Raw genomic sequence first — 26092 nt, 5'->3', positions numbered from 1 at the left:
TAGTCTTCATCAGTTCGTCGATTGACCACTAATTGCCATGAGGGCTATGAGCCACACATGCTGGCTAAGAGTCATTGTCGGATCTCGGATCAGACCCAAATGTTAGCATTCCTTGGGTGATTGTTCTTAAGATCGAAAAGATCTACCCAGTGGAGTACACATCGACGTTAATGGACAAGCAAGAGTCTTGTCATTATGGATGTTTAGGGTGTCAGTTTTGCACTACATGTTTTCAGTGTGATGCTTGCATTGAGTTTTTAATAACCATAGGCGTTTGTGGATAACAGTTTGATCTACTCCCTCTCATTGTACACGGCTGACTATGTTGGTTATCGTTACTTGCTAGTTGAGCAGCTTCTACAAAGGGTCTTTTCCAACGGGTTTGACTACGTAGATTATAACCAACGGGTTTGGATTGCAAACGTAACACCCAGGGTTTCCAGTGCAATGTTGCTTGGTTTTTTCACAGATGGGCGACGTGCTCCTCTGCATTTGAATACGGGTAAGTGAACATTAAGTTCAATTCTCCAGGTATGCATCTATTGATTTGGTGTTATTCCATTTTTAGTATGCTTTGCTTGGTTTTTTCAAGACGTATAAGTACACTTGAATGTTACAGAGCCATGCCAAGGGCATGTCGGCACAAAGTATTTTGGGCCAAGTTTCCAATCTATCTTTCTGCCTTATGCTATTATGAATCCACTTGTAGGATTTGATTTGGCACATGTTGTCACAGAGGATACAACATGGTCTAGGAACTCAAGGAGTTTGGTTTAGCCAGTGTGGAGCAATGAATGAGGGTCCCTCTCACTCTTGTCGTAGAGTGTTTAGAGCTACCTCCACATACAAGTACATCTTGTACTTGTAGGATGTTCTTTTTCAGACATCCTTAGTTGAGACATATTCCACATGTGGCGAATATGAGTCTCTGGGACTGACACTGGTGCCCCCTATTTCAAATATGTGTCACAACAAAGTCCCTAAGTGCTGGTCAAATCTGTTTTCTAGACCATTTTCAATACGACGTATCAGGAGCAATTTCAGTGGCAAAAAATTATCGGATACTTACAATGACTTGTTCAGCTATAAGTATTGCTAAACAACATTAAAGATGGTTGTTTATACATATAGCAGGGCTATAAGTTGTTAATGAAAAAGTTTCATTGTCTGTACCCAATGTTTCACCTTCTATTGTGATTCAGACGTTTCAGCAAGGCTTGCAAAAGATTGCAACTAAAAGTATTTAGTTTCTTTTCAGAACTATTTACATTCCTTTTTAATGCGTGCTAGGCGCATCACATTTTCCATAAGTATTGGCAAGGATCATTATGGATATACAGGTTCAGGTTTGTTTTTGGTAAATGCATGCACACTAGGTGCTATGGGCCCTAGTGTTTAGCAAAGGCTGATTTGGAACGGCATGCATATTCCTTAAGTTGTTGCTTATGAAGCATTGTGCACTCTAAGTGCAATATCTCTAGGAGATTACTTTTGGGTCTATTAATCACCAATAGAGGTCATGGCTCGGTTTGGGCGTTTGTGGATTTTTTCAAGTTAACCACGATGGTTATTTCGGACATTGTTGATTTCTCACCAATGTTATACACTACTGTGATTCCCCACTTACTAGTCATCTGGGATGACTGTCTGTAAACCGTGAGGAAAACACACGTCAGTACTATCAGTTATCCAAGGGGATAGGCAAATTACAAAGAGTAATCTTGTGCTGAAGGATAAGCCAAGTGCGTACATTAGCACCAAGCGATCCAATTAGTAAGCATTTATTGCTCTTCTTGGAGTTTACTTACTATCAGTTAATGCATGTTGCGACTCGGTAGTCTCTTCATGTATAAGTCAGGTTCTCAACCTTGACACTCGTTAGGGTGGGGTGGTTTACTGATGCAAATTGAGAACAAGTCAAGGACTTACACTTGGCTGATGATTTAGGTCAGCAAGTTACTTCACAAAAAGTGCAAAGCGGTCCTCTTTCAGGTATATCTTTGTCGTGATAACTCGTTTAGTATGCTCATGTGTGTTCTAAATGGAGTCTACACACTAGATGGTTACAAATGGACAACAATGTGGAAAATCAAGATGTTACTCTTGGTTTCATTGAACCTCCTGTGGAACCGTGTTCCGGTCAACCAAACAGCTGGATCCATGAAGGATTCCACTTGAGAGAACACTAGTGTTCCTAAGAAGAAACTTCCCACTTTTGTTTTCGAGGACGAAAACTCTTCTTAAGGGGGGAGTAATGTCAGGACACCGGCAAGGCCGGACAAGACAAGGGCAGGGCCGTGCTAGGTTGTGTGGAACGGGGAGTCCAACTAGGGCAAAGGGCCAGGGGCTTGCCTATTAAAAGGGTGGTTGGGTGGTGGACTCTCATACCCTAGTTCCCCTTGATCTTTCGTTTTCCTATCTCCTATGCTAACAGACAATTAAATCTGGTGGAGAAGAACTATACAACAACAGAAAGAGAAGGTCTTGGTATGGTGTATTTAGTCAAAAAATTCTGACACTACATGTTAGCTACTAGCAAGTTTATCTTCTTTGTAGACCAACAACCTTACTCTACTTGGTGAATAAGCCATGCAATACAAATAGGATATTAAGATGGCTTATCATCCTACTCGAATTTGACTTCACGATTGTGGTAAAAAAAGGCACGACTCACCAGTGGGAAAATCACTTGTCAAGACTCACCACGGGGGAAGCACCTAAAGGGGTAGACAATGACTTACCCTATGCATATCTATTCTCTGTAGACATGATTCCAAGATGGTCAGAAGAACTTGTGTCTTTAATGACTATAGCACAAGTGGATTCTCAAATACCAATTCCTATTACACCATGATTTATTCAGCAATCTACTCTATATCAATTGTTGGCAAGAAGATTATATCGTAAAAACAAGGATGGAATCTTTCTCTTGTGCATCAATCCTGAAGAGCAAGATGCCTACTTGAGTCAAGATCATACCACAATCATAGGTCTACACTTTTCACGAGACCAAATCCCGCAAAGATTAACTTGGTTGGGTGTTTATTGGCCTACCATGAAAAGAGATGTTCATCACTACGTGAATGATTGCTCTCAATGTAAAGAAAGATCCACCATACCCCATGTCATGTTATTTAATATTTTAGTCACACCATAGTGGAGCAGATACCTGGTTGAGTATTTGACTAACAGAATATTCCCAGAAGACATGAGTAAAAGATGAGAAAGAGCTCTAAAAATTGAGGCATCTAACTACACAATGATTGGAAACAAGCTCTACGGATGCGGGAAAGATCAACAGCTCAGGTTGTGCACCAATGAAGAGGAATACCTTTCTATTATATGGAGCAAGCTCATGCAGGTCTAACTGGGGGGTCACTTCTCTCATGAGACCACAACCAAAGCTATATTGACAGCAGGCATCTAGTGGCCAACTTTATTTGCTGACGGGAAAGAATTTGTTTTGACGATGCGATAGGTGCCAACGAGCAAGGATGCCAATGAGAATGGATAACATGCCACTACGACCTATGATGGGAGGACGCGCATTTTCTAAATGGGGTATAGACTTTGTAGGTCCAATACAACCACCAGCTTACAAAACTCAATCACAATATATTATTGTGGCAACATATTACTTAACCAAGTGGACTGAGGCACGAGCGCTCGGAAGAATGAGGCACGAACCACAGCTGCATTCTTGTACCAATGCATCTTTACTAGATACGAACTTCCTATTGAGCTTGTGAATGATCGTGAATTGTATTTACTCAATGAGGTGATAGAATATCTATTGGATGATTTCATGGTAATCCATAACAAATATGCACCCTACCACCCCCAAGCCAATGGTCAAACAGAACATACAAACCAAATGTTGAGCTCTGAACTAACCAAAATTGTTAGGTCAGGCAAAGCGGATTGGGAAATGCATCTTCATTTTGCCTTATGGGCTTATTGATTTTCCTTGAAAATGGCTTTGAACACGACTCCTTTTAACTTGGTATATGGCATGGATGCCATATTTCCAATGGAGTTCTTATTACCCACACTTAGAGTTGCAATTGAGTAGGAATGGAAAGGACATGAGTTGTCAGAACAACTGGAGGATTTAGAATTCCTAGATGAACAAATTTTAACGGCCATTGCCCATATATACACACAAAAACAAAAACAAAAGTAGTTCTTCGACTCGCATTTGTTGACTAAAGTTTTAAAACCAAGGGATTTAGTCCTAGTATACTCATTAAAACAACATATACATAAATTCAAGAAAAAAGGACATGGTCCTTTTGTAATTGAAGATGTTTCACCAAGTGGGGCTGTGAAGTTAGCCACCCACGATAGACAGAGAAATCATGGAAAACTGGATTAGTGGACTCGACTCTGCAAATACAACCTCCCCTTAACTAATGAACTTCTACAGAGAATGCATGAGTCAAAGGGAAGAAAGGTTAAACAACAATAGATTATTGAGGAGCCTCAAGAAGAAGCTCATAGTCGAGTTCTCAAACAAAAAGCAGCAAGAGAACCTGCTCTCCAAGCTGTACCACTCAATACCCTCCACATTCAATCCTTAGTAGAGGATGAGGTAGAGACTCATGACGAGTGGCTAGATGGTCTTGATATGCGAATCAATGTGAATCTGAACAACAATTACAAAGTTAAAGCTCTAGTAGATACAGGGGCCCAAGTCAATGCGGTAAACTATTCCACTTATCACAAAGCAACTACTCAACCACTTGTTGAGTACTGTCGAGTCATTGTCAAGGGCTGCAACAAGAGTGTCACTCCAAATTTAGGGAAAATCAACTTGAATATTATGGTTCATGGATTATCTTGCCCGCATACTTTCATATGTATAGTGGATGAACACATGAACGAGAACCTAATATTAGGTGTTCCGTGGATGATGTTGGGGTATAAAGCCCAATGTGGTCGCCCAGGTAAGTGGGCGGGCCGCCAGGTATGTACACATATTCTTTTGTAAAAACGCAATAAGAACTCACTATGCTCTACACATTACAGTAGAGAAAGTTCACCATATCGTCGTGCTCTTCTTCTCGCACTCTCTCTCGCGTCGCACTTCTGCTCGTACTCCTTCAACTGGTATCAGAGCTCAGATCGAGGCTCGGGGCAGCACTGCAGGAGGCTAGAGTCACCAACTCAGATTGGAGTGAAATTTGACAGGCGAAGACACGGCCCCAAATCTCGTGGGAAAACCCTAAGGGCTTGGTGTTGTCAGAATTTCATTCTGAGGTCATCTCGGCCACCGTTCGGCTTCGACAAAGGTCTGCGCATGCCATTTTCGACTACGTGGTCTCGACGGGTGCAGATTCGACTCTGCAAATTTGGGGTTTTCGGCCTACGACTGCAGGTGCTGAGGATATCGACACTCCCAGAGTGTTGATTTGTGGCTGTCTACACATCGAAGGACGGCTCACAGTTCTTGGAGGCGTGTCACATACGACACGGGCGCATCTACACACAGACTGTAGGCGACATCCACTAGTTCATCAGGTAGCTTGTGTTTGCTGCTTGATATTCCAGATTTCATCCTGACATTGCAGGTACTTCCACATGGGATGTATTGTCAGAGATGATGTATGTTTGTTGAGGGTTTGCTAGCTGTGAGTCACGCAGCAAAAAACCGCCGCAGCGGTTACAACATATAGTGGGAAATTTGTGGATGTATGACTTTGTGGGAAGTCTATGTACTGTCAGATTTACTGCAGCCTTTGTTGAGGGTCGAGTGAGGTTTTATTGAGCTGGGGGATTCTCGAATGTTGAGATCCTTTCGGTGATACAGGTCTTGGAGCGATCCCTCGAGCACCCTTAGATAGGCAGCTAGGATGTATTGATTGTGAGTTAGACAGTTGGGATTGCATCTTTGCTTTACTGCCGTTGAGGCATTGTCGCAGTCTATGCTTATAGGACAGTGACAGGACAGTGAGAGACAGTACAGGTGCAGGGCAGGTTTACCCGCAGCTTACAGTGTTAGAGAGACAATGTTTTTTGAGCTGTTTTTTGGTCTGTTTTTAGTACACCAGAGCCATTTTACAAAGGAGACTCTGCCAAAATTTCTGTAGAATCTGAAGCTTTCTTGGTTCATTTGATAGGTTGATATTGGTTCAGAGGTCAGTTTACAGGGGAAACTCTGCTGAATTTTTCCCAGAAAAGTAAACTACTGTGAAGCGTAGCTATGGCTAGATCACAGGACACTGCTCTTTACAATATCAAGAAGCTGGATGGAACCAATTTCCCATTGTGGAAGAAGCAGATTTGGCACGTGTTGGTACAAAAGAAGCAGATAAAACCTATAAAGCTCAAGGGGATAAAACCAGAAGATATGGACGAAGATGAATGGAGCGAAATGGATGAATTGGCACTTTCTACCATTATGCTGACTTTGGCAGAAAGCGTTTACTTCAATGTAGCAGACGAGATGTCGGCTTATCAAGCATGGTTAAAGCTGAGTGATCTTTATGAGAAGCAGAGTGCAGCTTCACAGGTATACTGGCTTAAGAAGCTTGTTGACTTGAAGATGAAAGAAGGGACACCTATGTCCAATCATTTGAATGAATTCAACACAATCTATAGTCAGTTGTCAGCTCAAGGTGTCAAGTTTGATGAACTTGTTAGAGCTATGTTCCTGTTGATCACATTGCCGGAAAGTTGGGACACTTTTCGCACAGCTTTGAGTAATTCTGCACCTCCAGATGGTTTGAACATAGCAGGTGTAGAAGGAAGTCTGCTTACTGAAGAAACCAATAGAAAGACAATGGACAAAGGCAAAGGAACAGCCTTAGTTGTCAGGGGAAGGACCAAAGAAAAGTAGAAAGGTGGAAAGAGGAATCAGTCTCGTAGCAAGTCCCGCAGTGCTAAAGGCAAGAGTGACATAGAATGCTACCATTAAGGCAAGAAGGGTCACATGAAAAGAGACTGCAGAGAATGGAAAGCAGAAAAAGGCAAAGAGAAAGCTGAAGATCATGGTGAGAAGAACAAGTCCTCAGTGAAGATTCAAGAAATAAATGTGACAAACACTGTTGCAGAGGATGACAGTCTAGTGTCAGGAGACATCTACTTCTTGAAGAATACAATGGACTCAACTCTTCTTACAGCATCTGATGGAAATGCACTGAGTGACTGGATTATAGACTCAGGGGCATCACTTCATGTGTCTCCAAACAAGGAGTGGTTTACTACTTATGTGACCACTAAAGATCATGTTCGGCTAGGCAATGGGCAGACATGTGAGATCTTAGGTGTTGGAGATGTTCAATTGAAGTTTCAGAATCGCTCTTCTTTCACGCTGAAGAATGTGAGACATGTTCCCGCAATTACAAAGAGCTTGATCAGCACAGGTTTACTTGATGATGCTGGCTACGTCACCATTTTTGGACAGAACATGTGGAAGATATCCAAGGGTTCTATGACAGTAGCACATGGAGTAAAGTCTGGAGGAATTTACATGATTTATGTATCAAATGTCTCTAAAAATGTAATCAATGTAACCGAGCAGCCGAACATTTCTTTGTGGCATAGCCGGTTAGGACATATGTCCAAGAAGGGAATGGAAATCTTGTCTCGTTCTGGTTATTTGCCTGGCTTTTCATTTAATGATTTTGAATTCTGTGAACATTGTCTGTATGGTAAGCAAACACAGCAGCCACATAAGCATAGAAGCAGTAGAAGAGATACACAGTTGGCACTTGTTCATAGTGATTTGTGTGGACCTATGCCTAACCTATCTCTAGGGGGAGCTTCTTACTTTATGACATTTATAGATGATTACTCGAGGAAAGTATGGGTTTACTTTCTCAAGCACAAGGATGAAGCGTTTACTGTTTTCAAAACGTTTGTGACACTTGTGGAGAATCAGAGTGGCAAGAAGCTTAAATGCTTACGCACTGACAATGGTGGAGAGTATGTTTCAAAGGCCTTTCAGGACTTTTGTGAGTCAAAAGGTATAAAACGTGAACTTAGTGCTCCTTACAATCCTCCTCAAAATGGTGTTGCTGAGAGGATGAATAGGACCATACAAGCGAAGGTCAGAAGTATGTTGTCTAATGCACAGCTGCCAAATGGGTTTTGGGTTGAAGCTGTATCAACAGCTGTTCATCTTGTAAATAGATCTCCTAGCAAGGTTTTGCAGAAGGATTCAGTGCCAGAGATGGTATGGTAAGGAAAAATGCCCTTATAAAAGCATCTCAGAGTCTTTGGTTGTGAGGCATATACTCACGGTCCAAAGGAATTTAGGAACAAACTTGAGCCAAAGAGTAGAAAGTGCATCTTTCTAGGCTATGGTAATTCTGGTGAGATGGGGTACAGACTTTGGGATCCCAAATCTAGAAAGGTTATCCGCAGCAATGATGTTCACTTTAATGAAGCCAAATATCATTCTAAACCAGAGAAAGTTGAGGAGATTAGAAGAGTTGTCTTCCAAGAAGATGGACCTGCACGTGCAAGACAAAATGTCAGGGCTCAAGAGGAGCAAGGACAGGATAGAGTGGAACCACAGGTTGTGGCTGAGCCTGAGCCACCTATTGTGCATAGATCTGGACGTGTCACGCGACCTCCTGATAGGTTTGTTCCATCTATGAACTATGTCATGTTGACTGATTGCAATGAGCCTTCATGTTACAAGGAAGCAGTGCAAATGAAGGACTCCGGGAATTGGCAATTGGCCATGCAGTCAGAGATGACAGCTTTGCATAAAAACCAGACATGGAAGCTAGTTAAATTACCACGGGGCAAAAAGGCTCTACCTTGTAAATGGGTTTACAGGTTTGACATGCTGAAATGAATGAGGATATTACACCGGTGTAGATTGTTACATCAAAGGAAGATTGGTTAGGAAAGGTCTAGTGGATGGGGGTGCACAAATTTGCATCATGACAGAGGGACTCATGCAAAAACTAGGCATGCACATCCATGAGACACCTGAAATTAAAGTCAAGATGGCAAACAATAGCAAAGCTAGGTGTGTAGGCATTTGTAAAAATGTTTTTGTAGAGGTCTTTGGCATTAAGAAGGCGGTGGATTTTTATGTTATGTCGACCAAGGGAAATGGTTACCCATTTATCCTAGGGAGACCATGGCTAATGAAAATGCGAGCTTTGCAGGATTGGGAGAGTAACAAGCTAATTTGCAGGAATGACAATCATAAGAAGGTTGTCTCTGACATGAAGGAGCAACGCCAAGAGGAGCTCCATGAAGAATCATCTCAAAGTGAGACGGAGGAAGGCTGGACCGATAGCACTTCAGAAGGAGAAACTAGCGGCAGCATTACTGAAGAGGAGTCTTCCATCAAAGTCATGGGGGTAAGGTTTAAGCCAAACAACCAGGAGACCTCTTCTCGAGGTTTGGAAGAGGTAGGTACTCAAGAGAACCAAAATGTGCAAGATGAAGGAATGTCAGAAGGTATGTTGTCTACAACACTTACAAAGGACGAAAGAGAGGAGTTCAAATGTGTGCTAGGGAAATTTCCGAGGCTTTTTGCTAAAGACTACACCGATGTGCGTGGAGTAGATGTTGTTCAACACAAAATTGAGTTGAAGCCAGAGGCCACACCTAAGGCTCAAAAGCTACGAAGGCTAGGAGTCATCAAGGAGCAGGCTTTACTCAAGGAGGTAAGAAAGCTTCTAGCAGCAGGTTTCATTTATCCAGTGGAGAATTCAGAGTGGGTCTCTCCCATTGTTGTCACTCCTAGGAAAAATGGCAAGTGGAGGGTGTGTGTGGATTATCGTCCACTTAATGAGGCAACAAAAAGAGATCACTTTCCCCTCCCATTTCAGGATGAGATACTAAATGAGGTAGCTGGTCATGAAAAGTACACTGTGTGTGATGGCTACTCGGTTTACTTTCAAATAGGTATCGCATTGGCAGATCAATTGAAAACAACCTTCATCACTCCTTGGGGTTGTTATGCTTTTAGAGTCATGCCATTTGGCCTGACAAATGCTCCTGCAACTTTCCAACGCTTCATGAACATGGTGTTTCAAACATTCTTTGGAAAGTCCATTAGGGTTTTTATTGATGATTTTTGCATTTATAGCTCAAAATCATTGCATCTACAAAGGGTAGAAGAAGGTTTAAAGAAGCTCTATGACATGGGAGGTCAACTCAACCCCGACAAGTGCCACATAGGTGAGGATGAAGTGATCTTGCTTGGTCACAAGGTTTCCTATAAAGGCATTGAGGTGGATCCTTCAAAGGCAAAAGGCTCTTATTGAGCTCCCATCACCCAAGAATCTCAAAGAGGTCATCTCATTCATTCAAAAGGGGAAGTATATGTCACGCTTTATTCACTTAGCTTCGGAGTTGCTTCATCCTTTGCAAAAGTTGACACAACAAGTAGAATTTGCATGGTCTGATGAGCTTGAAGAGTACTTTTGTAACATTAAAGTCATTTTGTCAGAGCTACCAACACTCATGCCTCCTTGTTGGGAGTACACATTCTTTGTTAGCTCTAGTGTTGGGAAAGAAACAATTGGAGCGGTTTTGCTACAACAAGATCCCCACAGTACCAGGATGTGACCCATCTACTTTGCTAGTAGGGTCATGAATGTTTTGGAGAGAGAATACACGGAGGCAGAACTCATGATGCTTTCTCTCATGTTTGTGGTGAGAAAGTTTAGATCCTACTTGCTACCAAAACCTTTTGTAATTCTCACTGCAGAAAATTTGTTTCCTTGGGTGTCATCTCAAATGAATCTTAGCACTAGGATCTCAAAGTGGATTATGGAATTGCAAGTGTTCCAGTACTCTTTCAAGGTAGAAGATAGTGTGCGTGCACAATTGGCAGGGATCCTTACTTATAGGGTACATGAGAAGGAGATTAAGGTGCCTGAAATAAAGACCCTACCATTGCCACCACCGAAAAATATTCCTAATGCTTTTACCTTGTTCTTTGATGGAGCTTTTCGACGAGCCACCGGAAAAGCAGGGGGAGGGCTAGTGTTGCTCAACCCAAGTGGGGAGGTGGTCATGAAAGAGAAGGTCAATCTACCAGGTTCAACTAGCAACAATGAAGCAGAATACGACACACTACTTCATGGTTTGAAGATGTGCATTGGCCAAGGGATACAACGTCTCATGGTAAAGGGAGATGCACTTCTCATTGTTAAACAGATTGTAGGCATTTGGGTATGCAAGAATGAAAGCTTACGGACAAAATTTCATGCCATTCGTAGATTGTTTAACCAGTTTGAAGAAGTGCAACTATATCATATTCCTAGGAAACAGAATGAAGATGCCGATTTACTTGCACAACAAGTAGTTACATGTGTTGAGAAAGAAGTGCAGGTCATCATGGTGGCAGCAACTGTCAAGCAACCGAGATACCAGGGATTGGAGTCATTGACTCCCATTATTAGCTACATTTTGGAGGGTGAGTTTCCACAAGAATTCACAAAGGCTCAGAAGAGGAGACTCATGAAAAAGGCAAGCGCGTATCTCTTCCTAGAAGGATCCCTCTATCAAAGAGGGAAGGATCAAGTGTGTAGAAGAGTACCAACTATTGAGGAAATCCCAGCCATTCTAAAAGGTTTGCATGAGGAAGCGTGTGGTGGTCATTTTGCACAGGAACTCACTGCAAAAAAGATTTTGCTTGCCGGATATGTTTGGCCAAGCTTGCACATTGATGTTCAACATTGGTGTAAAAGCTGTCACAATTGTCAGATTAATGGAAACAAGCGTCTATTACATGGTCCACGTCAGCTAGTCCTTGCAAATGGTCCGTTTGAAAAATGGGGCATTGATGCTATGGGTCCATTGCCCAGGACTAAAAATGGAAAATTGTATATCTTGGTGGCCATAGACTACATGACTAGGTGGGTGGAAGCACAACGTGTGGCAAAGGTAAATGAGAGGACAGTGAGCAAATTTGTCTACACTCATATTTGTTGTAGATTTGGCACACCTTTGGAGATTGTTTCTGATAATGGTCCAGGGTTTAGAAAGGGCTTGCTCACAGAAGTCTGTGAAGAACTTCACATTCTACATCGTCATAGTACACCCTACTATCCCCAATCAAATGGTTTGGTAGAAAAATCTAATGGTGTCATTGCAGGCATCATTAGAAAGATGGTGAAAAACAAGACAAAGTTGTGGGATGACTTCTTGGATGGTGCTTTGTGGGTGTATCGAACCACATATAGGGAAGCCACGGAGTTCACACCATTTCACTTGGTCTATGGTCAAGAGGCTTTACAACCAATTGAGCTCAACATTCCAACAATGCGACTTCATGGCAAAGCAACACAAGATGATCAAGAAGCATAGATGGATCGACTTCTTACCTTAGCTGAGCTTGAGTGGAAAAGAGAAGCAACATACAAGTGCTACAAGAGGAAAGCTACGCAGGCGAAGGAGAAGCTTGACAAGAAACTAAAGGACAAAGGCATCAATGAAGGAGATCTTGTGCTAAGGTATGACAATCGACTCGACAATCGTTTTGATGCCAAATTTGAAACTAGATGGCAAGGGCCATACATAGTTAAGAAGGCTTTCAATTCAAGTTACTATCAACTTATGGACTTAAATGAGAAAGAGCACTCTAGGAAGGTAAACGGGTATCGCTTGAAGCCTTATTTGAGTCGCCTTCTACCAAAGGATCTACCAAAGATCTATCAAAAGGCAGCTATCTCATGTAGGTATTGTTCCGTGAAGCATGAGTGTAACTCAAACCAAAATTCTGAGGGGCCAAACAATGAAGACCTCGTCAAGGACTCTGAAGCACTCTCTTTGGAAAAGATGCTCTATGATGGTACATGAATATACCATCATCCTAGGGGAGGGCTAATGATAGCCAATTTTTGGCTCTCTCTAATTGCCATAGTGAGTTAACCCACCCTACCAAAATCATCCAAACACTGTGGTTATCCCTACCATTTCACTGTATATAGGTATATGTGAGTTAGGGGACTTTTCCCATATCTTCTTAAAAACCCTCAGCTAACTAGTCACTGGGCTAGTTGAGCCAAAAAAAATATAAAAATATAAAAAATATAAGTATATTATGACCCATTTGTGTGTAAATATTTCATTGTATATAGGGCCTAAATAAAAGGATTTTTTATAATTATTTTGGTATTTATTTAAATATTTCTACCTATGGTGTGTTATTTATGCTATGTACATTGACTCACCATTACCATATTTTTTCTTACCATTTTGCATACTCTTTATTCCATATAAAAATAATTTCATGCAAGCTTCTCTTATTTTTTGTGTAACTCCATCCCAACAAAAATCCAAAAAAACTAGTTTTATTTATGTGTATATTTTTTCACTATTGTGATTTTTCCTTCCTACATCTATTCTCTTTTACTCTCATAAATTAGAGCACCAAAAATATTCCACTTTTTATGGTAGATTTATAATGAGAGAGATTTATTTTGACCCCTTTATATTTTTTCCACCTATATTATTTATATTTGACATGTACATATTTTTTTAAGACCCCTCAATATTTGATTTTCTTAGTTGTACTATTCACTTATATCATGATCTCAACAATATCTTCAATTATAGACCTACCAAATAAGGTCAAGGGTATGTGGAATGCATGCATGCACCATGGGGAGCTCACTCTTGGAGGTATTCAAAAGAATCATCCAAAGAAGGACTTCACAAGGACCTTGTGCAGTGGAAAAAACAGTCGGTTTTACTGAATTTTTAAAGATCACATGCTCCCCGAATTTGAAAAGGTGATACAAACAAAAGTTGTAGCTTGTGAGCTGAACTTTTACCTCAAATTTTTTCATATTTTTTTGAGCTACGAGCTGTGAGCTAGGATTTTATTTGTGGACCCCAGTTTGCCCATGCTATGCAGCCACACTCTCTCTTCCACTTTATCATTTTCCTCTTTCACACACACTTCTCCCTCTCCTTCCCACTCCCAAACCTGCAACTCCCATGTCCTAATTCACCCTCTTCACCATTTCCACATCTCTCACACGTCCATAGCCTTCATCCTCCATTTCTACACCCTATGTGTCCCCCTTTCTCTCTACATATATTCCATATTACCATACTCTCTTCAACTTTGTAAAGAACTTCAAAAAAATCAGCAAAAATCCAAAGATAACCTCTGCACATGAAGGTTTTTATCATGAATTCTCCAAGGTTTGAAGATAACATAGCTTCATCCACACGCGCTACTTCGCCATGCTGACCGTTTCTTCTACCGGTGCTGTAAAGAGGTGAATGTCAACTTCTCCAAGCTTCAACCTTGCTTTACAAGCTTATCCCTTCTCTAACTTTTCTCATCATATATCTCACCATTTGGTGAATGATTTTGTAAATATTTTTTAGTGATAATTACTAACTACTAACCACTAACCTTATTGTAAAATGCACCCTCTACTAGAGTAGGCCCTCCCAAATTATTCACTCAATCCCTCTCTCCTTTCATCCTCAATAATTCTCTTCCCTTGAGCCCACATCCATGTGACTCAAAGGACAAGAGAGACCCACCCTCATTAAAAAAATTAAAATATGCATAATCTTTTATTCCTTCAAATAAACTTGATTAGGCCTAATCCAAATCGGGGCTTCTAAAACCTATAAATAGAGCCCTTCTCTCCCTTGTAAATCATCACATGATCACACTACACCACACCATTCTCAACACATAACACACCACTCTTCAAGCTTAGTTGTGTAGAGTGTGTGCATCGTGAGTGCTCTATTCCATCATTACACATATGTGCATGGAGAAGCTTGAAGTTAGTTATGCCATCTAGAGGAGTGGAGTGTATGCCATACTCTTCACCACACTTGTAGCCTACTCTTGTGCATAAATAAGATTTATAGTTTTGGGTGCAATTGTATGCTGCAACTACGACTCTTCTCTCCAAATTGACTTGATAAGTTGGCTAATCAGGTGGTTGAAGGTATATTGTCCTTGATGTTTGTTGTGCCATTTCATGCTTGGTGGTTTGAGGGCTTGTTGAATTGTTTTCCTAAAAGGTCAATTGTAAGAGGGTGCTCGGTGAGAGGGCTCCCGTGACCCTAAGACAATTTGTGTATTGGCAATAAGGTCAAGTTTTGTGTTGTCTCTCTATTTCTCATCAAGCTTTGTGTGCATCTAGTCTTTAAGGCTAAGATTGAGTTGCTCAAGTTGATTTGTGCTCTTTACCTATCTCTGGCATGGTGAATGTTTGTGTTTGGTGTGTGTGGCTATCTTGCATTCCCCTCTCTTTGTGCGTTTGAGTACAAGGAGATATCACGTGCGTCCTAGTTCGCATCTACAACTAGGTGGTGCCCCTTTTCTTGTTTTGTTTCTGGATGTGGGTTGTTGTTGTCTCTGATTGTGCTTGCCCCAGCCCCAATTGAGCAGTACGGGAGCCTCGAAGGGTGTTTAGAGGCCGCTCTTCTTGTTGCCTGCCCCGGACCGCCTCAATATATATGTATATATATATATCTGTGTGTGTGTATATATATATATATATGTGTGTGTGTGTGTGTGTGTGTGTACATATATATATCTATATATCTATATATGTATATGTATATATACATATTTGAAATTCACCTTTTTTAAGCCAATGTACCCACAACCACTTGGCCATATTCCCATGCCAAGCTCGAAAGCACCTAGTGTTTACTTTCTTAAGAGTTGCTTCTTAAGAGCAGGGCCCACTGACCACGGCAATAAAGAAAAAGGCTCAAGGTTCCTTTCACACACTCTTCACATTACTGCTTCAGTACCATTTTTAAGAAGCACAAATTCATCAATCCATGTGCATCACAACATGTGTACTAAAAGTGAACCTATGTATGAAAATTACATGTACCAACATCTAGTAATGTATGTAATACTTGTGCGCAAAATCATTATGCACACATGGGTTTATAGACACTGCCTACACGATACGTGTATGGAAAGACCACCCATTATCATGAACACACACACACAAGCATCACATTTGATATGTATGTGTACTTTGCACCATTATCCATGAGCGTTGCATCTTCAATAAAGTGGACCAACGACACGACAATTTATGACAGCGACATCAATGAAGACAAAAACATCAACAACGACAAAGACATGAAGATGCTTTTGAAGAGGATACACATGAAGACCTCTTCACACATAAATGAATGAATGTAATTTTTGTACTACCTAGGTCACTAATGAACCTACTGAGTCCCACTTGTGAACCATAGCAACGAATCTACTGGAGAACCGCTATGATGTATCATGGGACATTGAATCATGATTGTTGAATCCGCCACGATGTATTCGATTGAGAACCGTGATGTGTTAAATCTAGTGGAACAGCCATGATGTATCAGGTAGATGAATCATGCTAGACTAGGAGTACACCACAAAATAAAACATATGAAATCTTTGTAAAACCCCAAGTTTGGCTTAAGGGGGCTTCTTAGGGTAGGCCTAACTTGTGGCACCATGTGGGAAATCCATTTAGCCACCTAAGAAGAGATAAATAATGACATGGTCCAATAGAAAAAGGATACAACCTATCTAGCTAATGATTGTAAAGCATTATGCCTATATTAGAGACTATTCTCTAATCAATCAATTGCACTTTGAGCTTTCATGATTGTGTCTATACTCTCCTTAATCTCTCACTCTTGGCATAACCCTAACCCTAATCTCCATCTCTCTAACCCTAACCCTAACACCATGGTTAAGCTAAGGCTCCATCCTCCATAGCCTAATGTTAAACCATTGGGGATTAGGGATGAAACAACTATCCCAACAATGAATAGATAGTACAAATGTTCTAGTTGAATTTTCTTGGATTTTTAATTTTGTTGCTTTTTTATTAGCCCAATTTTGTACTCTTGTTAAGGTTACAAGAAAATACCTCAATGTGCTGAATTCATAGGCTCTAATATAACATCACTTGAAAAAGATGAAATTTGTCAATGATTTGATAGTAACATCTATGGTTCTATGGGAAATTTATGCAATAACTAGTTTTTTGAGGTTTCATTTGCTTTATAAATGAGATGAAAGGTCTTTATCATGTGGCATGTAGGTGTGGGCTAATAAATGTGCATGTAGAGTGTGTTATGTAGCGTATTTGCAAAGCAAGAGGAGAACGTGTGCATCATAATCATACCTTCTGATTGCAAAGTAGTACCCTATTGATGTAATGTAGCTTTGATTTTTTTTTTTCATAGCATTTCCAAGTTGTTGCGCCTTTTAAAAAATTGCCAAGCTCTTAGAAAATGCATATTTTTCCTTTAGTAGACGAAGGGGTTCGAAAGGTGAGAGGAAGAGGTAGAGAGCGAGGCAAAAATCAATACAATTATGGTGGTTGTAACCTCTGGAGATCAACACTTTGTTAAGATGTAAAAGTCAAATGCATATGGGTGAGCACAAACATAAGGCAAGGTGCTATTTTCAATACGTGTGAAGGGTAGCTCTCTGCTATTTTCACGAGATGCAATGAAAACATCATCTCTAAGGCCTATGACATTGAAATGGTTGGGATAATGCACAAGAAGACGAGGCAAGGGGTGGTGGGAGGCAGATGGAGGGGAGGAAGCATGCTCTTCAAGAATACAAAGCTACAAAGCAGAAAGAAATTGAAAACAGCAGAGAGCTTTCGCTTTGTGGATTTGTTGCCCCTCTATGAACACATTAATTCTAAGAGAGAGAGAGAGAGAGAGAGAGAGAGAGAGAGAGAGAGAGAGAGAGAGAGAGAGAGAGAGAGAGAGAGAGAGAGGCTATAGTAGGTGTTGCATGAGACTCCACGTCTCCTCTTATATCTTCCACTTTCTATTCTGATCCTCGTAGTGCTACTTCAACCTTCATTTTTGAAGAAAGCATCTCCTTGCATCCTCTCCAATAAAGCATTAAAAATGATTAACCTTGCTACATGAGAGTCCACTTCTCCTCTTATCTCTTCCACTTGGATGGTTTCAATTCAAGTCTACAACATAAACAGCATATCAATCTCATCAACTTAACTTCCCAGGTTCCATCAACTATTTACTATTGTAGGTGTTCCTCAATTTGTTCGACAAATTTTCTTAAGATTCCTCTACAAGACTTCTTGGGGTATTTCTATGAAGAATTGATTTTGCAAAGGGTTCTTCTTGAGTTCTGGTATTTTTTGGATTGATTAGATTTTGTAGGATTATGGCTATAAGAATGCACACCCCAACTTGGAGATGGAGAAGAACCTCAAAGCACACAATAGAGAAGTTATTACTTGGTGTGCAAATACAAGATAAGATAACCCTAGAGTGGTGGGCATATATACAAAGCACTACAAAAAGAAACCTCCTAGTGAGGGAAAAAATGCCACGGTAGTCCTAAGTGTGTTCACATAAATCACTACCATATACATCGTAGCTAAACCCCCCTTGGGAGTGATGCAGTGAACTGTGAGAGCACGTGTGCACGGATGCGTGCATGCGTGTGCAGTTTGGTGCGATGTGTGGGGGGAAGGGAAGAAGCATGAGACGGCGTGGGTGGAGCAACCTCTTAAGAACTAGTGGTAAGGAGCTCCTTATTCTTCATATAGAAAGAATAAGGGTATGTACACATGTGGGCGTGCGGCTAGACACCAGACGTCCGACCCCGGGCAAAAGTGCAGTGCCTTTACCCCAACAATCTCCCACTTAAAGGTGATGTGCTGATAAGTGAAAGGTACTAGCTAAACTACTAGTATGTATAAGCAAGTAGGTGAGAGACTCTCTCAACCTATGCCCACTGGCTCACTGTGTCAATCTACACGCAAATGTATCTACTCTGGTGGTAGTAGGTGAGCGTGCATACCTACGCTAGAGCCTGCATGTAAATCTCGCAGAATACTTTGTATGGTCTACAAAACTCCACTATGCATCATGCTAGTGTCAGCCATCGCACGACTGACAACCTCTGCTGCAAATGCTTCCACTGTTAGCTGCTAGACCGGGCCTCGAACACCGGCAAGGAATCAACAAAGGGGGCATGCAGGCTTATGCAACATGCAAGATGTTGAGAGCACGAGAATCAAGAATATGATAACATGCATGAGCCCTACAATTGCTCGCTTGAGATCTCTTTGCATAACAAGCTCGGTAAGCAAAGAAAATTTTAGGGTACAAACATCATAGTTCAACAAGCCGACGGCCAAACAAAAGCCATGCAATGCATGGTGGTATATGGAGAAGGCAACTTAGGTACGCTTTGTTTGTGCCATTGATGTAAATGTTTTTATGCTTTGAGTATGGCAATTACCAGGGAGCACATGTTCAAGTGCCCTCAGGTCGATAAGGTCGTGGGCTATAAGCAGAGAATTAAGGATAAGGTAAGGTCTCATGGAAACAAAGGCAAGCCAGGTAGGGCCTATGACTTGTAAGGTCAAGTTATGTGACAAGGCTGACCAATATTGCAATTTCAAGAAGTCGGCCAATAGTTTGGAGTTTTGATTTTGCTAAGGCATGGCTCCTAGGAAAAATTTTCCAAACACAATACACTCATGAACATGCCACTGTTTTCAAGACTACATGGCAATTGGTATATGCAGTCCGTAGTATTGGATAGGTGCGCTTTCTTTATAAAATATTTTTTATATTTTTATGCTTTGAATTCAATATCCTACTCGACAAGGTTAACAATAGTAGGGATTAATTTTCATTTAAGTTTATTTGATCTGCAACTTCCTTAAGATGCATTACAGGAGCAAGGCTCCATATACCGATACTCACAAAACTGGCTTGTGTGTTACATCGATCAATATCTCCTTAATGTATCCGCTTGTGCTTTCAAGAGAAAAGGGAAAAAGACAGGCTTTTAGGAGCGTGGCTCCCTACCTATATTTATCCGTTGGGGACATGGTTCCTCCAAAGCAATGACAACTTGCTAGAGTATAGGAAACATCCATACATGAAGCATGGGACACATGTGAACATCCACAACTATGAGCCGACTCCAATGTCGACCAACATACTACGGGATGTTATGACTTTTGAGCCACGGACAGTTGGGTTTGGCAATAGATGACACTCTATAGCTAAGATGCAGATGCTATCTCTATCAACATTGGGCAATCTCATGATTCTCAATAAGCTACATGATTCGGCAAGGCCGATTCTCTTTAGGATTTTGGCAAGATTGATTCTCTTCTACTTTGACATTGGACTTGTTAGCTACGAGCACTTGGGTTGCATTCTAATTCATCTTTTTGATGGACTTATGCAAAGCAAAGCTTCGCTTTAGGGCATCTTGCATAGAATTTTCCAAAGTTTGGAATATGCTATTAGCATACGGACTTCGCAAAACTTGGCACCATGTCTGCTGATTTTATTCTTGGAGGTCGGTATGACCCAAGCCACAATGGCATGTGGGGTACATTTGATAGCTCTCAATTTCTCAGCATACAAGGCTACGAGCCAGCTTCAAGCGAAGACAACTGCTCTTAGAGAGCCAACAAGGTTAGTACAGCTCAAGTTATACTTGTTTTTTTTTAATTCATCTTTTATTTGCCAAAGATTTACCTGTTGTGCACAGCAAAGTGCTTTGATAGATTTTGTGTGAAGCAAGGCTTCCCTTATCTGCCACAATACTATCAATTGACTTCAGATCAAGGATAATGGCACACATATTTGGCACTACTTGAATATAAGCTCCTAGTTTATACAACAATGCACAATGATGTATCCATGTCAGTGTAATCGTGGAAGGCACGTATAGTAGTATCTCACAAGGTTGAGATTTTCATTAAAGCCAAGGGCTTATCAATCTATTTTTCTAAGATGCATGCATGCCATGCAAATAAGATCACGTACGTACACTCCATCATTGTTTACGCTTCAACAATAACATCAGCCACTCTGTCAAAGAATATTAAAGGTTGGTAGATGGGCTTCCAATCATTTTATATATATATAACGGTGAGCACTTCACATCATTGGCTCTATGCACAAGGTGCAACCAATCCTAATGACGGTTTCTCTGGGTAGCAAGTAGGCATGCCCTAGCTATCAAGCGACTGATTCATTGAAAGACATGAATACATTAAGAGAGCCTCACCATAGGTGATCTCTTCTGTATACACCTGAGAGAATCTAGTATGACTATTTTCTTTGGGGGTATTTGACATCTTTCTCCTTTGTTTGTGGAGGGTGAAGATTCTGTCATGACTTTGTTGGGAATACGATTCCAACTAAAGAAGATATGTTGCTTAGTTGCAGCACTGATTAGGCCTCTAGGAGTGGCATTTTCAGGGTTATGACCCCGCTCATACATAATCACTCCATAGGTGTTGAGAGTCTTTATTTGAGCTCAACATACTTGTACTTTCAAGAAAAAAAATCCACTATATATCAAGTGGTAGTGGACAATTTCAACTTTTAGAGTTGATTTCACTTAATATTGGGTGCTAGTTGAGGAGCTTCCCTGTAGAGTTTAACCAAAGGGTTTAGATTGCAAAGGCAATACCCATGATTACCAATGCAATACTACTTAATTTTCACTCATCTTTGAATTAATGTTCCTAGGCCTTTGCAGGCAAGAAATTTAAGCATCTACATTTGACCATTGGTAAGTGAACACTATATTCAACCTGAAGGTACACATATGATTTTGTTTTATTCCATTTTTAAATATGATTTTCTTAAATTTTCCAAGTTGGATGAATACACTTGAATGCTTTCATCCTTTTTGCTCTTTAGAGACATGACAAAGTCATGTAAGACCCAAGAATTTTGGGCAATATTGTCCCAAATATATTTATGCATTATGTAGTCATGGACATATATGTAGGGTTTTCTTTGGCACATGCTGTCACATGGGATACAATGTGGTTTAAGAACTCAAGGAGTTTGGTTTAGCAAGTGTGGAGTAAGGTTAATGAGGGTCCCTCTCACTCACGTCATAGATTGTTTGCAGTTACCTCCACACACAAGTACATCTCGTACTTGAAGGATGCTCTTCTTATGCACATCCTTATCTAGGACATATTCCACTAGAGAATGTGAGTCTCTGGGATTGACACTGGTGCCACTATTTCAATTATGTATATCACAACAAAGTTTCGAGGAGCTGGTCAAATCCAATTGCTAGACCATTTCGAGCACGTGGTATCAGGAACTATTTGAGTGGCCAAAAATTCTTGAATATTTAAAACGACTTGTTAAGATTACAACTCCTGCTAAACAACATTAACGGATGGTTGTTTATGTATTGTGGATGAAAATGTTTCATTGTTTGTACCTAAAAGTGACTTATGTTTCACTTTCTATTATGGTTCCAATGTTTAGCAAGGCTTGCAAATGATTGCACTTGAAAGTATTTAGTATCTTTTTAGAACTATATACAATCCTCTTTCATGGATGCTATGAGCATCATGATAGCCATAAGTATTGGCAAGAATGATCATGGATATGCAAGTTCATATCCGATTTTGCTAAATGCATGCACACTAGGGGTTATGGGGCCTAGTGTTTAGCAAAGGCTGATTTGGAGCAACATGCATATTCATGACATAGATCTAACAATTACCAACAGAGGTCATGGCTAGGTTTGGATGCTTGTGGATCTTTCAAGTTGACCACGATGGTTATTCATAGAATTGTTGCTTTCTCAGCCATGTTGTAAGACATTATGATCCCTGTTTACCAGTCATTTTGGATGATTGTCGATAAACGGTGGGGAAACACACCTCAATACTATCATTTATCTTAACGGGATAGGCATATTACAAGAGTAATTGTGTGCTAGATGATATGTGAAGCACGTACATTAGCACCAAGCAATCCAATTAGAAAGCATGTATCACTCTAATTGAAGTTTGCTAGCCATAAGGTAAAGCATGTTTACAATTGGGTTTAGTCTCTTCATGTTTAAGTGAGGTTCTCAACCTTGAACACTAGTTATGGTGGGGTAGTTTACTGAGGTGATAAGATAGCAGGTCAAGGACTTTCATGGAAAGGGAAAAGAGGTACTCTTTGGGATACATCTTTGTTGTGATAACTCTTTTAGCCTGCTGACGTGGCTTCTAAATGGAGTTTATACACTATGTTGGTTATGGGCTTGGTTATGGGTTGGTTATGGGCCGGTTATACAAGATGATTGCAAAAGGACAACAATGTGAAAAATCAAGATGTTAGTCTTGGTTTCATTGAACCTCTTAGTAAACCGGTGGGCTTTGGTCAAATGCACATTTGGATCCATGAAGGATGCCACTACCGCAAACTTTAGTGTTCTTTATGATGTTACCACCACTTTCGTTTTTGAGGACAAAAACACTTCTTTAAGGGGGGAGTAATGTAAGGCCAAGGGAAAACCCCAGGGGGGTCACAGACCCAGGCCAAGGGTTGAGTGCTAGTGTGGATAGGGCTTTCAAAATACGAATGGCCAAGGGCCTATATAAAGGGTGGTAGGGTGGATTAAACCTGATGACAGTCCCCTAGGCTTCAAAAGATGCCTTCAGCCTGTCTTCGTCAATATTTTATCCTTGCAACTCTCCGAATAAATCATAAGGTGACAAATGTTATTGTAAGTACAATACATATGATTGTTGTTTACATATTTCCATTTTTGTCAAGTCGAGGGGTATAAACATTGCCACATGTTTTGTCAATGGTAAGCCCCGTTGTCAGATTGCACGATTCTCCAGGGTCAACCAAGAAAGCGTTAGGCTTCTGGCTATGAGAGAGTTGAGAGAGGTAGAGAGAAGCAGCAAAAATAGAGAGAACAATGCAAAAGAAATGTAACCCAACACTAAATTCTTTGAATATCCCAAATCATGCACAAGGTGCAGTCAAAATCTAACTCGATAGTCAAATTTATAAAACCCAGTCATGAGCATTGGTTCGTCTCCTAGCCCTCCAACATACCATAAATTTATTTCTTTCCCGTTGCATGCTCAAGCCGTTGTTAGCAGCATACACTTGAGCCCATAATGATTACAGTTGCCTTGGAATCCACCCCTTTGCACATGTGCTCACCCAAATCCTTCCATGCTTACATGCCCTATATTCTGCCCTTCCTTGCTTCCCAAACACCGTATAATTTCTTTTTTCCAAAAATACGCTCCCTTTGCCTGTCTTTCTTCCTATTTCCTCCATGCCCTGACCCCTCCATCTTGCTGCTCCCTGGTTTTTCTGACTCACCTCCCATCCAAAGCATGCAAGATGGAGAGAGAGAGAGAGAGAGAGAGAGAGAGAGAGAGAGAGAGAGAGAGAGAGAGAGAGAGAGAGAGAGAGAGAGAGAGAGAGAGAGAGAGATCTGGCAAGAGATCTCCTCTCCTTCTATGTTTTCCACCGAGCCACCCTCTCTTCTTTTCCCTCTCTTTCTTCTTCAATACCGTAGGGAAAGAGCATGAGTAGAGTGAGAGAAATCTTTTCTCCTTGGATGATAGCTTGTAAGGGAGAGAGAGCCCGGACTGATCTTTCCCTTTGATGAGAGAGAGAGAGAGAGAGAGAGAGAGAGAGAGAGAGAGAGAGAGAGAGAGAGAGAGAGAGAGAGAGAGATCCCGCTTCAAGATCCTCCTCCTCCCTTCTCGTCCACTTTTTCACCCCCCACCCCCCCTGCCCCCAAACTTTAAACCCCTTTTTCATGCAAATAAAGCTCTAAAAATAGTCCCCCCCCCCCCCTTCCCCTAATCAACGATGGTGCCACCGTTGCTTGAGATGTGGGAATGAGGGAAGTGACGTGCAAGTCAATCCAGACCTGTTGATCAAAATTTGACTCATTGACGCTATCTCTTTGGCCCTGCAACGACCTGTACAAGCCCATCTTCCCCTTCTGCATCGCCCACCACCGCCTCTGTGGCCTTTTTTCCCTTTTCTTTTACATTTTGTTCAATATTAAAAACCCTTTTGATGTTTAGTGGGCAGCCAACTTGTGGTAACAGGCGGCCTTAACTTCTTGGGTGGTCACCCTCCTCCCTCAGGACTAATTGACACGAACCTCCCCAGTGGGATCAATGGTCCATGTCAAAAAGGTGCATGCGGTGCTCACTACACCGTTGGATCGTGGACGTGATTATTTGTGATCACACTGATCATCAAATGATGTGATCACAATGTGATTTCAATATAATCACAATGTGATGGCCATGTGAGCTAGGCATGGGGTGTGATCCCCATGTGATCAGCAAAAATGTCCAAATTTGAAACATTCTTTATATGTTTCATTTATGCATTTCCTTTTAACTTGCGACAAATAGCTTAATGGCAAGGAATTGGATCATTGAGCTCGAGGTGGTGAGTTTGAACCTAGGTGCCCCACTAAGGTGGAGTTTTTGTCTTTCCAAGGCCAAGAAGAATCCTTAGAATCTTAAAGTATTCACGTTACCCATCGGACGCCCCTGGATGCAACTTACATGCACGCCATTGATCCTCACTAGGAAAAGGGTGTCAATTAGTCTTGTGGCCCTCCCTCCCCCTTTGGCTTACATATCAACCAAAGCATTGCCTAGCACAACATGTCTCACCAATAGCCCTTGACCGGCATACATATTCAATCAAAGCACTACCAAGCATGGCATATTTCTTTGATGAACAATCTCATCGTTAATTCTCCCACCCATGTCAACTACTTCCGTAAGGCCACTTGCTTCACAGTACAAGCATAGATGAATGCATCGGAAAATGGCCTTCCCTTTGCATCTGGTTAAATAGAGCAAAGCTTCCATTCCACGGCTATGTTAGGCATATACGGCAATCAATGCATTCCAAGTGTTGTCATTCCAAAGAGAATGCCCATCAAGAGTTTTTTATGCTTTCGTGAGAGCATCACGTTCTGCATTTCATCGACTAAGGTATTGCAAAGAACAACTTGCTTCTCCAAAGCCCTCACCATTGTACTTGGGCTTCCCATCAAGAAGGCATTCCAACGGATGAAATTCTTGATGGGAAGCCCATCAAGAAGTTGATTTTTATCCTTTGTGAGATGGGCACCACATTTGACATTTACCAACTAAAGCATGGCCAAGAATGACTTTTATTTTGGAAAATGCACAACCAAGGCATTACCAAGCACAACATCTAGTATGCCTATCAGTCAAAGCATGGCTAAGCACATCATTTATATCCAGTTTCCCTTGTTTGGCAAAAGGATTGGATGGCAATCTACACCAAATCTATCAAAGTGTGCAATGGTTCTCTAATC

This window comes from Adiantum capillus-veneris, chromosome 16 (assembly GCF_014529385.1).
Source record: "Adiantum capillus-veneris isolate H3 chromosome 16, ASM1452938v2, whole genome shotgun sequence".
Lineage (NCBI taxonomy): Eukaryota > Viridiplantae > Streptophyta > Polypodiopsida > Polypodiales > Pteridaceae > Adiantum > Adiantum capillus-veneris.
The sequence above is the reverse complement of the archived record's forward strand: the minus strand, read 5'-3'. Positions refer to the sequence as shown.